Consider the following 13,362-nt stretch of genomic DNA (forward strand, 5'->3'; position numbering starts at 1 on the left):
TACAGCCTCTCCCTGGTGGTTATACCTAGAAACTGGGAGCAGACCTTTGACCTGTGCCAAAACAGCTACTTTGCCAGCTTTTGTGGAGTCTGAGGGGAATCTCATCCACCCAGCCTCACTCCCTGCCCCACCTCTGCTGCGGCAAAGAATAAAGATGCACCTGGAAGTTCCAGGGCCCCAACCACCACTGAGGGCATTCAAGACCTTCTTCTGAGGGACTAGAGCTGGTCATAGCACCCAAAAGCAACATTTCAGCTTGTTCTGTTTGGCAAGCGCCACCTACTGACATGCCCTTTATAGCATTTACTGACTCAATCATGTAGGGTGTGGTTGATTCTCACCCTCAACCACCACCTATTGTCTCAGAATTAAACTGGATGTGCCAATACAATTCACACTGTTAAGAAGACCATGGGGCAGGGGAAAGAGAAAGGATTTCAAAGACTTCCATCCTTCCTCATCAAAGAGAAACAGGGAATCTGCCCATTCATAGCTAAGCACTGCTAGAGCCTATAAACAACTAGCAAATGAGAAAACTACCACACTAAGGATATCCATAACCAAGGCATCCACGCAGAACCTAGATGCCATCAAAGCACCCACAAGCAAAGTCAAAGGTTCTTACCCAACATATGCTGCAAACATACCTGTATGAATAGGTGGAGAGCCCCATATAAACAAAGAAAATCCAAAAATAAGAAGAAACAGCTGCTCCAGAAGGGATGGAATCAGTGAAAGAACTCTGGAAGTATGAAAAATTAAAGCAAAAGGACACCCCCAAAGGGGAGCACCAGCTCTCTAGCAGTGGATACCAATCAAAATGAAAGTATTGAAATGACACATAAAGAATTCCAAATATGGAAGATAAGGAAGCTCAAAAAAAAAAAAAAAAATCCAAGAGAAAATGGAAAACCAACTCAAAGAAACCAGAAAAAAAAAATTCAGGAAATGAGTGAAAAATTCACTAAGGAGATTGACATATTGAAAAAAAATGGAACATCTTTTAGGAAATACAAAACATAGTGGAAAGTTTTAAGAATAGACAAGACCAGGCAGAAGAAAGAATCTGAGCTTGAAGACAACTCTTTTGAATGAATTTAGTCAGTCAAAATTAAAGAACAGAGAATTAACATTAATGAAAAAAGCATTCAAGGAATATAGGATTATGTAAAACGGCCAAATATAAGAATCATAGGCATCTCTAAAGGTGAAGAAGAAAACGCATAGGAGCTAGAAAACCTATATGAGGGACTAATTGTGGAAAACTCCCTGATCTGGCTAGAAATTCAGACATCCAGGTAGAAGAAGCTTTGTGAACACCTGGAGATTCATCACAAAGAGGCAATTACCAAGACACATAGTCATCAAGCTGACCAAAGTCAACAGGAAAGAGGAACTCCTGTGAGCTAGTGGGAGAAAACATCCAGTAACTTAAAAAGGAAAACCCATCAGGCTAACTGCAGATTTCTCATCTGAGACCTTACGAGCCAGAAAGGATTGAGGCCTCAACTTCAGTCTTCTTCAACATAACAACTGCCAGCCTAGAATTTTCTATTCTGCAAAACTAAGTTTCACAAATGAAAGAGAAATAAAGATTTTTCCAGATAAGGTAATACTGTAAAGACCAGATCTGCCCTGCAGGAAATACTCAGAATTGCATTATACATGGGTCAGCACAAGAGTCAACCACCAGAGGAAAACCATCCAAAAGTTAAAGCTCAGAGCTCATATAAAATAGTAGTACGAGAGGTAAAACAAAGCAATAGCATATAACCCAACCAGATGAACAAAACAGCATCCCACATATCAATTCTATCAATCAACATGAATGGTTTGAATTTCTCACTCAAGAGCCATAAGCTGGCTGAATGGATAAAAAAAAAAAAAAATACAAGCCAAGTAAGTATCTGCTATCTCTAGGAAACATATCTAACCCACAAGGACTCATACAGACTCAAAGTGAAGAGATGGAAAAAATATTCCATGCAGGTGGAAACCAGGAGAAAGCAGGTATAGCCATTCTCATATCAAATAAAATTGACTTTAAATCAACAATAGTAAAGAAAGACAAAGATGGTCATTATATAATGGTAAAGGGAGCAATTAAAAAGATGACATAACAATCCTAAATATTTATGCAGCTAACACAGGAGCACCAAGATTCATAAAGCAAACCCTACTAGATCTAAACAAAGAGATGAATAGTGATATCGTATTTGCTGGATACTTCAACACCCAACTGACGGAACTGCAGATTGTCCAAACAGAAAATAAATAAAGAAACACTAGACATAAATGGGACTCTAGAGCAATTGGGCCTAATAGTCATTTACAGAACATTTTACCCAAAAACTACTGAGTATACATTCTTCTCAGCAGCATATGGAACATTCTACAAGACAGACCACATGATATGCCACAAAATGTGGCCCAAAAAATTCAAAAGAGTAGAAATCACACCATGTATCTTCTCAGATCACAGTGGATTAGATCTGGAAATTAACTACAAGAGAAACACTTAAGTCTATACAAAGTCATGGAAATTAAACAACCTATGGCTGAATGATTATTGAATAAATAATAAAATTAAGATGGAAATTAAAAGATTCCTTGAAGTGGATAACAATGGGGAAATAACCTATCAAAATCTATGGGATTTGGCAAAAACGGTCCTAAGGGGAAAATTCATAGTCTTAAACGCCTACATCAAAAAGACAGAAAGATCACAAATCAGCTATCTAATGACACGTCTCAAGGAACCAGAAAAGGAAGAGCAAACCAAACCCAAAGCCAGCAGAAGAAATAAAGAAATAACTAAGGTCAGAGCAGAACAAAATTAAATAAAAAACAAAATAATACAGAAGATCAAAAACAAAAAGTCATTTCCTTGAAAAGATAAACAAAATCAATAGACCTCTTGCTAGCTTAACAAGGAATAGAAGAGAAAGGAAAAAAGCTTAATTACAAAATGAAAAAGTGATATTACAACTAATACCACAGAAATACAAAATATCATGTGAACATTATGAAAACATCTATGTACATAAACTCAAAAATGTTGAGGAAATGGACACATTTCTGGAAATTTAATAAATTGAAACTGACTGATGAGCTCACATGTGCATAGAATGAAGTAAAACTCAATGGAAATCAAGCAGGGGGGAGGGGGAAGGAGGGAATGAGTGAACACCTACCTAATGAGTACAGCGAACACTATCTGGGTGACTGGAACACTTTCAACCTTGATTCAAGCATTACCAAAGTGATCCATGTAATGAAAAACATTTATACTTCCATAATACTTTGAAATAAAAAAAAGAAGAAGAAGAAAGCATAGATGATCTTCACCATCATGCAGCTTTCAGTCATCAGGGAGAGGGAGACAATGGACAAGGAAACACACAAAAAACATACAAAGGCTAATTTTAACACACGACAGAAGCTCAAAAATCAGGGAACAATGGCATAGAGAATGATGGCTCTGGTGGGGTGCATTGTCATTTATATAAAGGTTTTACATAAAGTTATTCTGAAGAGAGTTCAACTTAAGTCTTGCTATATCAAGTATGAATTAGAAATGCCTTGAATTCCAAGATGTACTCAAAGCCATGCAGTTTTGTTATCATTCATCTTTATAAAAAGAAATGAGTAATTTTCAACCCATCTTTTCAAATTCATAGTTTTTACAATCACTGTATTTGAAATTCAGTGCACTAAGAACCCTCAGCCCTCTCTCACTGTGAACAGTTGAAGTTCCATCTGTCACTTTAAAGTGTCCTTGATTTCATTTTAAACCTTCGTATAATGACTAGATGCCAAATCTTCTTTCAGCTGCCTAATAACACCTAAAACTTAAAAGAAAATGTTAAAAGTAATTATTATAAACTACTAATTTATTTATGTTTTTCCAAGATATGTTGCTGTTTGATCCTTTACTGGAAGGCAAGCAAGGAAACAAACAACAACAATAAAATGTAAGCCCAGGGAACTGAAACTAACAAATCCAATCACTGATTAGAAGCCCCTACCCCTGTACAAGATAACAGCTTGCAGCTATTTTATAGACTCCCTCAGGTGGTCCACTACTTCCTGGTAAGTCAAGCTTTAAATTATTGATACTAATTTTCTTTGCCAAGGTCTAGTTTCGCTACCCCACCCATTTTAAAAGACTTGTTTAAAAAGAATAGAAATATGAAGGCCAAATGAAAGGTAATGTGGCTTTGGGATTATTATTTTGATCCCCTCCTACAAAGCTCAATGAATCATTTGACTATGTACCAAATAATTACCGTCCCTACCCTCTTCCTTCTTCTACTGTCTTCTTGCTAACTTAAAATGTTTAACCCTTCCATTTTTTTGTTTTGGGCATTCATTCCTTTCTCCATCAAAACCCTGAGGTAATATTGGGCAGAATCTTTTTCTCTCTCTTAATTATCCATCACCCCTCCTTCAATAATAACCAGAGACCTGGTTGTATTCTTGTCGTTGCTTTGTGTTTGTCTGTGATCTGTGTTTTGGCATATTTTCATTGTACATTTTCCTGATAGTTTCTGTCTAAGCCTGTCATTTTCATTCAGTTTAGAGCTGAAGCTTTGTAGGAGTAAATATTTTGTCACCAGAAGAATCTTGAACGCTTTTGAAAGACTTCTAAAGTATCAAATCCATTTCAGTATTCAGTTGCCCTAGCTTCTAAGGTTAGAGCTCCATTTTTCACAGGCACAACTTTGAATGCTACAGCAGAACACACTGGGCCTGAGAAGCAGCAAGTGACTGATGATGCTATTGATTTTAGCCTTGGTTGGCTTTTATTGGAGCATTACCACTCTCATCAAGAAAGGAAACCAAAATAAACTTCCCAGAGGAACACTAAAAATTAAACAGTGCTTTTTATAAAACGTGCAGTCACAGACACTTTGTATCTCTACTATATTAATAGTATGCAAATAGGTTAAACTTCGTAGAACTTCAAGTTAGTGATATGCAGAAAGTAAACAGGTATTTTTGCTTTCTGTTCTATGCAAGCTTAAAAGTATCCTTTTATTATTGTTATGATAGATATAGTTATATTTTATCATACAACTGTACAAATAAAGAAGTGGCTAAAATGGAATAGAAAGCATCCATATTTATTATTTTATGATAAATTATTGTTATTCCCTCATGAAATAATTATTTAGGTAAATAGTTTATAAAAAATAAATGTGAAACTTTTCTGTTTTAAATATTGTTTATTTACTTCAGTTGATTATATTAATATATTCTGTAAAACTTATATGTCTATATGTAGTAGTATTTCTATTTACACCATATTTTATTATTTTATATTAATTTTATATTTCAAATAGATAATTCATGTAATCAAAGCAATATGAAAGGTATACAATGATCTTTGTCTTGTTCCATCATACCCACTCCCTGTGAAACTAATTTTAGTCAGTTTTTGTGTATTCCCCCATTGTTTCTTTATGCACATTCTAAGAGATACTAATATATATCTCTCCTGCCCTTTATTAGGTACCATTCTGAACTTTTCTTAATCAAAAAATATATTCTAGAGATTATTTACTATCAGAATAGAGAGATTATTCATTTTGTTAATTACTCCATTGTATTTTGATGTGTAGTTGTATCCTAAATTTTATTTTGCTTCCAAACTCTAGAATATGCAAATATACTACAATGACAAAAGATGCTGCAATAGCTAACCTTGTACACTTATCCTGCACGTGTTCAGGTTTATCTATAGGATAGATTCCCAAGAGTGGGATTACAGAATCTAAGCATGATACATTGGTAATTTCAACAGATATTGCCAAATTTTTCTTTATAGAAGTTGTTCTTCATCACATTTTTGCCAACAATTTATGAGAATGCCTTTTCTCCATTGTTCCATCAACAGACTGCGTGCTTAATCTTTTGGACTTTTGCATATCCCTTAATTAAAGTTACACATCTTTTCATCTGCTTAAGGACTATTTATATCCATTTTTCTATGAGTTATGTTTATACTCTGCTCATTTAGCTAATGAACTATTAATCCTGTTCTTATTGATTTCTTGATGATCTCTCTAGGGATATTAATATGTTTCCTGTGACATATTTTTATTTTGACTTTGCATGATAATTTTTGCCATGAAGATAGTTTTTAATGTATTTATGGTTGATTTTCTCAGTTTATAATTTCATAGTTTCTAGATTTTTGGTCATAAATAGAAAAATCTTCCCTGCTGCAATTTTATAAAATTATTTACCTATATTTTCTTTGAACATGTATAGTTTTATTTTTTACATTTAAATATTTTAATTATTTGGAGATTATGTATATTAAGAGATATGGATGTAAATTCTCTCACCCAGCTGAATCACAATCATTTATTGACAAGTCCATCTTAACTCCACTAATTTGAGGTAATTGCCTTTATTATACACAAAATTTCCATATGCATTTGGGTTATTCCCAGTCTTTCTCTTCTGTTCCTGTGGTCTATATATGTATTCATGCATCTGTAACTATAATCTTTTAGTTATTATAATTTATTTTTCAGAGTCTTCCTGAATATTCTTGTTTTTTTACCATAAGTATTTTAGAATTTGCATAACAATTTTAGAAGCCAACCTTATGTTTAAATCTTATTAAAATATTGCTACTTATATAGTGGATTTTTTTTTTATTCTTCTAGTCTCAGGCTATTTTCTTGGATGCTCATTAACATTTCTAAATTTGGTGACTAAGGCATTAATATATCTGTATGCTCTTTTTCACTTCTGAAATCACCTTTGTCTCTTTCCTTCTGATCATGTTATTGGCTGCTAAAAATGTTCAATGATTATCCATAGTCTTTGGAGTCGAAACCATCTAACCTGTCATACAGAGACAGATTCTCCAGCCTCTTTGCACCCCCTCTCTACCCATAGGGATTTATTTGCTATTCTAAAGCAGCATGCTATGTCTTATGAAAGGATGTTGCCTAGAAACACACTGTGCCATTATTCTTCGAGAGGCTGTGTAGCCCTTTTTGTAGAATTCAGCCAAGGCATCAGCTCTTCTGGGAAAGTTTCCCTGGCTCTCACTGTCTGAGCCAGGTACCCATCATCTGTGCTTCCTCAGCTTTCAGAGCACATCTCTCATGTAACTCTCATCAAACTTTGATGAAAATGATTATTTTAAAGCCTTCACTGTGTTTCTTTAGTATGTGAATTTTTGTCTTAATATATGTATATCCTCTTAAGGCTAGATGCCAAAAAAGTCATTAAATGCTTTTTGAATTAGTTAATGTAATGTAATTCTTATAATAGATGAGGGATTATTTTAATTTTTCTTTACTAAGAGCTCAGAAGTCAAAATCATACCCCAAATTTCGCTATGTTGATGGTGGATTTGAGACACAACCCAGGATTCTTGGGAGAGAACTTAGTATCTTCCCATCATAACAAAATAGACTCTTGATACAAATCTTTCACCAAGACTGAGCATGGGTAGCTACATGGAAGTGTGTGCTAACACACGGTATGAACACCACCAACCCTAGATTATTTCTATACACTTACAGAGTGGTGATTTTAAAACCATTTTCAACATGTGTGGTTATGATTTGCTCAGTATCATAGATAATAAAGGGTTAGCCATAAATAAAGTAAGACCATGAGGTTGACAAAGGCGAAGTATTTATAACTAAAGATTAACTCTGCTTCTGAGATGTGTAAATTCCTCTTAGCAGGTCAAAGTACTTCTAGCAATAAATTCAAAAAGGTTAGGTTTGTCTGTGTAATCTTAGTGGGAACCTAAGTCATAAGCATAAATGTCTGGTAGATTTTTCTACAAAAAATAAAACTCCTGTATGTCAAAAATAGTATAATCTTGCTTTGTAATCTAGAGGGAAAATACTTATAAGATCTGACAAAAGGTCAATATGCTTATATAATTAATCAACATTTGAATATGAGAATCATTTTTAAAATCAATATTGATAACATAATGGGCATAGGACATTCCCATTTAATTTATAAATTTATAAATGACTAACACTAGTAATAAAAAATATAAAAGTAAAAAGTATATACGCTATAGTAGAGTTAAAAATATACACATAATACAAAGAAAATATAGCTTCCTTCCTGCTGTCTTACACTGTTTACCTAGTATTAATACATAACAGAGTGTAATTATTTGACTAATCACTTCTCTCCTAAGTAGACTGTGTTTCCATCTCCAGGACTGAGGCTATGTCTATTTTCTTTGACCATTGCCCCAGCATCCAGGTTAGTGCCTGGCACAGAATTGGCAACCATGAAACATTTTTTAAATGAACAAATAAACAAGATCCCTTGAGTTGTATAAGCATAAGATGCTATAACATTGTTGAAGGTAAAAGTGAGTATATCCCTTGACCTGCTGCTTATTTATAGGAATTTATTCTGAACTGTGTAAAGATAAATGTAATATTCAACAAATTTTATCTATAATAGTGAAAAATCAGAAATGATCTAAGTGTCCAACAACAGAAATTGCTAAAATAAATTATTGTACTTTAATGAAATACTCTAAAGATTTTTAAAATGCTATAAAATAATGGCTTTAGATTTTGGAAAATAATCACTATCAAATTCTAAATCAAGAAAAACAGATTGTGTACATGATATTTCCATTTTTTTAAAAAAAATATACATGTACACAGAAATATATACAAATATTTTCAAACTCATTGTGTATGAGTTATTTGTTGATTTCCTCTTTGTGCATACTTATGTTTATTTGCTACTTGGATCACGTATTCCTTTTTAAGAAATACTTTTATCTTAAGGGAAAATTCAAGATAACATATCAGATCATGAGAAAATTGTGGGTTTTAAAAAAAATTGTACTGCCCTTTAAAACCTGGCATGCCAGTATTGTGTGATAAAAATAGCCAGGCAAAGTTTGGCACCATAGGAGAAAGAAAAAAGTCATTGTGTTTCAAAATTATCGTATTTGGTATATCTAGCTAAAATTTCAGAAATATATCAACTTTTTTCTTCTACCTGAGGCAATAAACTTGTAGAAAATAACCTAATGGATTCAAAAGGTGAATATATTTTCAAAAGCTTCGTCTTATACAAAGGTTACATTGGGTGATGCTTCAGTACTAGATAAATCGGGCTTTTGTGTCAAAGCTGGAGTAGAGAATTTTGAGTTTAACTTTCTTGTCCCGGCTAGGTAGTGGCAGTCTGAGTCAGCCGGAAAAGATCCAGAGGATGAGTAATGAGGAGTTGGTTGGTCCTGATAAAAGCTCTTTATTTCTGACAGGGCAATGTTGAGAGCCAAAGCTAGCCCAACCCTTCATGAGCCTCACTCTTCCTGCACCAGTGTTCTTTACTGTGCAACGCAATGGGTGACTACTGCTGTGATGTGCTTGCCAGGAGCTGTGGCCTGAGGTGCAGTAGGCAAGGAGTGTGGTTGATTGCCTGCAGGTGTCTGACTTCAGACTGCAGAATGCCTTCACAATTCACTGAAAATCAAGGCATGTGTATCATACTTGAGCAAACAAACTATAAGGCACCTTGTCACCTCAGTCTATTTTTAGATCTATGATGATAGATGCAAAATTAAAATTTGCCTTTTCATTAATATCTGTAAGTCAAGAAAATGGGGTGGGTGGAAAGCAAAGCAAATCAGTGTTTTTAGAGATGTTGGAGAGGAATTCAGAAACTGTGGGCTGGAAGTTACTTCTTGCAGAGACTGTCTAAATGCTGGGTTAATCACATAAGTGGCCTGGGTATCATTTTTTACGTGAATAATAGATTATATAATCTCTAATGCCTCTTTCATTTTATGAATCTTATAACATCTGGTCCAATTTGTAGAGATATTAATGAACTTTTAACATAATGTATTCATGGCTAGATTGTGTTATCCTCTCTCAATGACTACAATATTAAAGGAAATATCCAGTCTTAAAGGAAAGAAAATAATCTCTCAAACTTCAATTTCACCATGATTTTATTGGTAATAACTATAATGAACAAGCAAAAGTTGTTCATTTGTTTAATTTTTATCTTTATGGAATAAGGCAATATTGATCTTCAAATTCTTAACTCTGAAAAGAAAAAGTTGTGGAATTGATTGTAATGCTAGAGGTTGAATAAGAAGACTTTAATGTCCAAGATCTGAAGGCACCATTTGAACTTTAGGTACAGGTTGAGCATCCCTAATCTCAAAATCTGAAATCCAAAATGCTCCAAAATCCAAAACTTTTGAGCACCAGCATGATGCCATGAGTGGAAAATTCTACACCTACGAATTTTGCAATGGGTCACAGTCAAAATGAAGTCAAAACCTTGTTCATTCACAAGGTTTTGTTATTAATGTTATTTTATATAACATTAAAAATGTTATATAAAATTACCTTCAGGGTATGTGTATAAGGTATATATGAAACATAAATGACTTTTGTGTTTAGATTTGTTCCCATCCCCAAGATATCCCATTATGTATATACAAATATTTCAAAAATCCAAAAAAAAATCCAAAATTTAAAACACTTTTGGTCTCAAGTAGTTCAGAAAAGTGACACTTAACCTATATATGATTCTATTGCCTTGTAAATAACCACAGTCAAATCTATCTCTGAAATAACTGACGTAAAATCAGTTAATCCTTATATTCTTTATACTATTCTGTAGCAGAAATGAGAGTGTAGACCAAAGGACACAACTTGGGAGTCAGGCATGGTGGTGAGGGCCTGTGGTCCCAGCTACTCAGGAGGCTGAGGCAGGAGGATCACTTGAGCACAAGAGTTCGAGAGTTGGAGACTGTAGGGAGCTATGATCCTATGATCGTGCCACTGCATTCCAGCCTGGGCAACACAGTGAAAACTCATTTTTGGAAAAAAAATAAAAAAAAAGAGTGTAATTGGTTCAGATGTCATCATGACTTCAGCCAGCATTCATCTGTCTTATTCATTTCTGACCCATCTGTCTTCCAAACGTCTACAGTGGAATAAGATGTGCTAACTTCTACTCGGAGGGACAGTCAAGTGAAAAATAACACTACTTCCCCACCTAAGTTTCAATCAAATTCCTGGTCCTGAGTCAGAATCATATGGAGAAGGACACAAACACTTGAATTAGAAATAGAAAGTAGAATAACAGAAAATCCTAAATTCAAATAACAGTTCTGGTGTTTGTCAAACAACTAATTTTAGATAACTTTCTCCAATGAATTTCTGTGAAATTGGGGTAATTCCCAACACACATGATTGTTGAGAAAACATACATTATTGCAGGAAAAATACTTGGCAATTAGTATTTCCTCAGTAATTTTAATTCTTTTCTTTTCTTTATCAATCCTGTCATGTTGATAAATAGTTGATAAATAGATACATAGGCAGATGATAGAGGTAAGTCATCTTGCTCTGAGGGCCCTATAGAAGTCAAAGAAAAAAGTAGCTATTTCTGTGTCCTTTTTTGTTTCTTTAAATATGTTATTTGTGTTCTATGGTGAGAAGTAATTTAAAAAAACAAAGAAAAAATAAAGTAAATGTTATTTTTCTTCAGTTATCTAACTATATACATCTAATAAAATACAAATTACTCAGACCACAATTTTTTTCCTTCATGGATCCCCCAAGTAACTTTCAGTGAAATAAAAGTTGGGCTACAAGTGATTATTGATGGATTGGATTATAAATACAGGCATTGGGAATAATTAGGGAAGTTAAAGTGTTATTTACATTTAACCTGACACTTGCAAAGCAATTACAGAATAATATTAAAGTTTTCAGGAGCTAGTAACCACACAGCTCCCTGACTCAGGGTGATTTCGATAGGACTGAGAGCCAAGGAGCTAGATAATCAGTTGCTTTTCAGAGATGTCCGGGACTGAGCGTCCTCATTCCCTTTTACGTTTGTGGAGTTAAACCATCTGTAGGCAAGGCAGGCATCCATCCCTGCTGAGGGATCAGAGCATTACACGAGATAATGTTGTGATAGCCATCACAATGCTGTGCTAAAGAGGTTGGAGGCTGCTCACTTCACCTGGAGACTATGGATAGCTAAGGAAGGCTTTGCTGTGGATGATGAGGGTTCTGATGGGGAACCGAATACCTGGGAGCTGTCAGAAGGGACACAGTGTCCACCCAAGGAACAGACTGGTGATCTTTTTAATGAGGACTGGGACTTGGAGTTGAAAGCAGATCAAGGGAATCCATATGATGCTGATGACATCCAGGGGAGCATTTGTCAAGAGGTCAAACCATGGGTGTGCTGTGCCCCACGGAGAGACATGATCTATGACCCCAGTTGGCACCATCCGCCTCCACTGATACCCCATTATTCCAAGATGGTCTTTGAAATGGGACAGTTCGATGATGCGGAAGACTGAGTGTGGAGCTTTCTGCCTTGTGGGTGGGTGGGCCCTCCAGGCCAAGGTCTCTCTTCCTGTCTTTGAGGTGAGATGTCATATCTGAGAAAATGTTCCCAGTGACCCCTGAGTCTGGGATACACAGACTGGTGTTACATAAGGTCCCGCTGTTCTCAGTTCTGTTGTTGTTTTTAAAGGGTTCCTGCTTGCAATGTGTGAATGTTTGTGTCTGTGTCAAGATGAATTGTGTTCTTTATAAATAAAGGTAGAAAAAAACAAAAACAAAAACAAAACAAACAAACAAAAAGCACGTATGCCAGCATGTATATGTTCGGTTTCAAAAACTTTAAGGCTTTCATCACTTAAGGCTATTTTAAATATTTCATATGTGAACAGAAGTACAGGAAAGCAGTTCTACTTCATGCAGATATGCTAGTGTTCTCAGGGATGGGTGCTCTATATAGAAAGGTTGAGGTGAACTGCCTTCTTTGTGACACTGTGTTAGCCTTCCTGCCACTTCTGCTTAGCATCTCACCAGGCCTGACTGCCTTGAAGCTAAACAAGCAGGAAGCAGCCATGACTTGTTTACAGTATGAGGATGTGGGTGTATGTGGGGCATGCCATTTTGGACACTCCAGATAACTCAAACTTTCCTCCTGAAAAGAGATTTCTGCTTTAATTTATCATTGCCCCTCTGCCTTATATTACTGTCTAATAAAATTGATTTTGATTCAGAGCTCACAAACCTGGGGGGAAAGATTTCTAAGAGTGGCAATGGTGAATCACGGTTTTCTAACCAATGGCCTTGCAAAACCTACAGGGCAGTCCTGGAAAGATTTTGGTTCATGGACTACAGCAATGGAAAGGATGTCTGTCTTTCTTACATTGTATAAACTTTACTGGTTTGAATTAATGCAAGGTTTGGGGTGAAATCTAGATTTTATTTCAGTGTAAATTTTATTTACTTTATTTTACTGTAGACAATGTGGTCTGATGCTTGCCTTTAAGTTAGCAAACCTAGGTCG

General features: G+C 35.1%; 1 pseudogene; it reads left to right on the forward strand.

Moving 5' to 3' along the window:
• The first annotated feature begins 1,665 nt into the window (after positions 1-1,665).
• On the forward strand, positions 1,666-12,519 carry LOC138399488 (coordinator of PRMT5 and differentiation stimulator pseudogene; annotated as a pseudogene).
• The last annotated feature ends 843 nt before the right edge of the window (positions 12,520-13,362 follow it).

The sequence above is a fragment of the Eulemur rufifrons genome, chromosome 19, assembly GCF_041146395.1.
Source record: "Eulemur rufifrons isolate Redbay chromosome 19, OSU_ERuf_1, whole genome shotgun sequence".
Classification (NCBI taxonomy): Eukaryota; Metazoa; Chordata; class Mammalia; order Primates; family Lemuridae; genus Eulemur; species Eulemur rufifrons.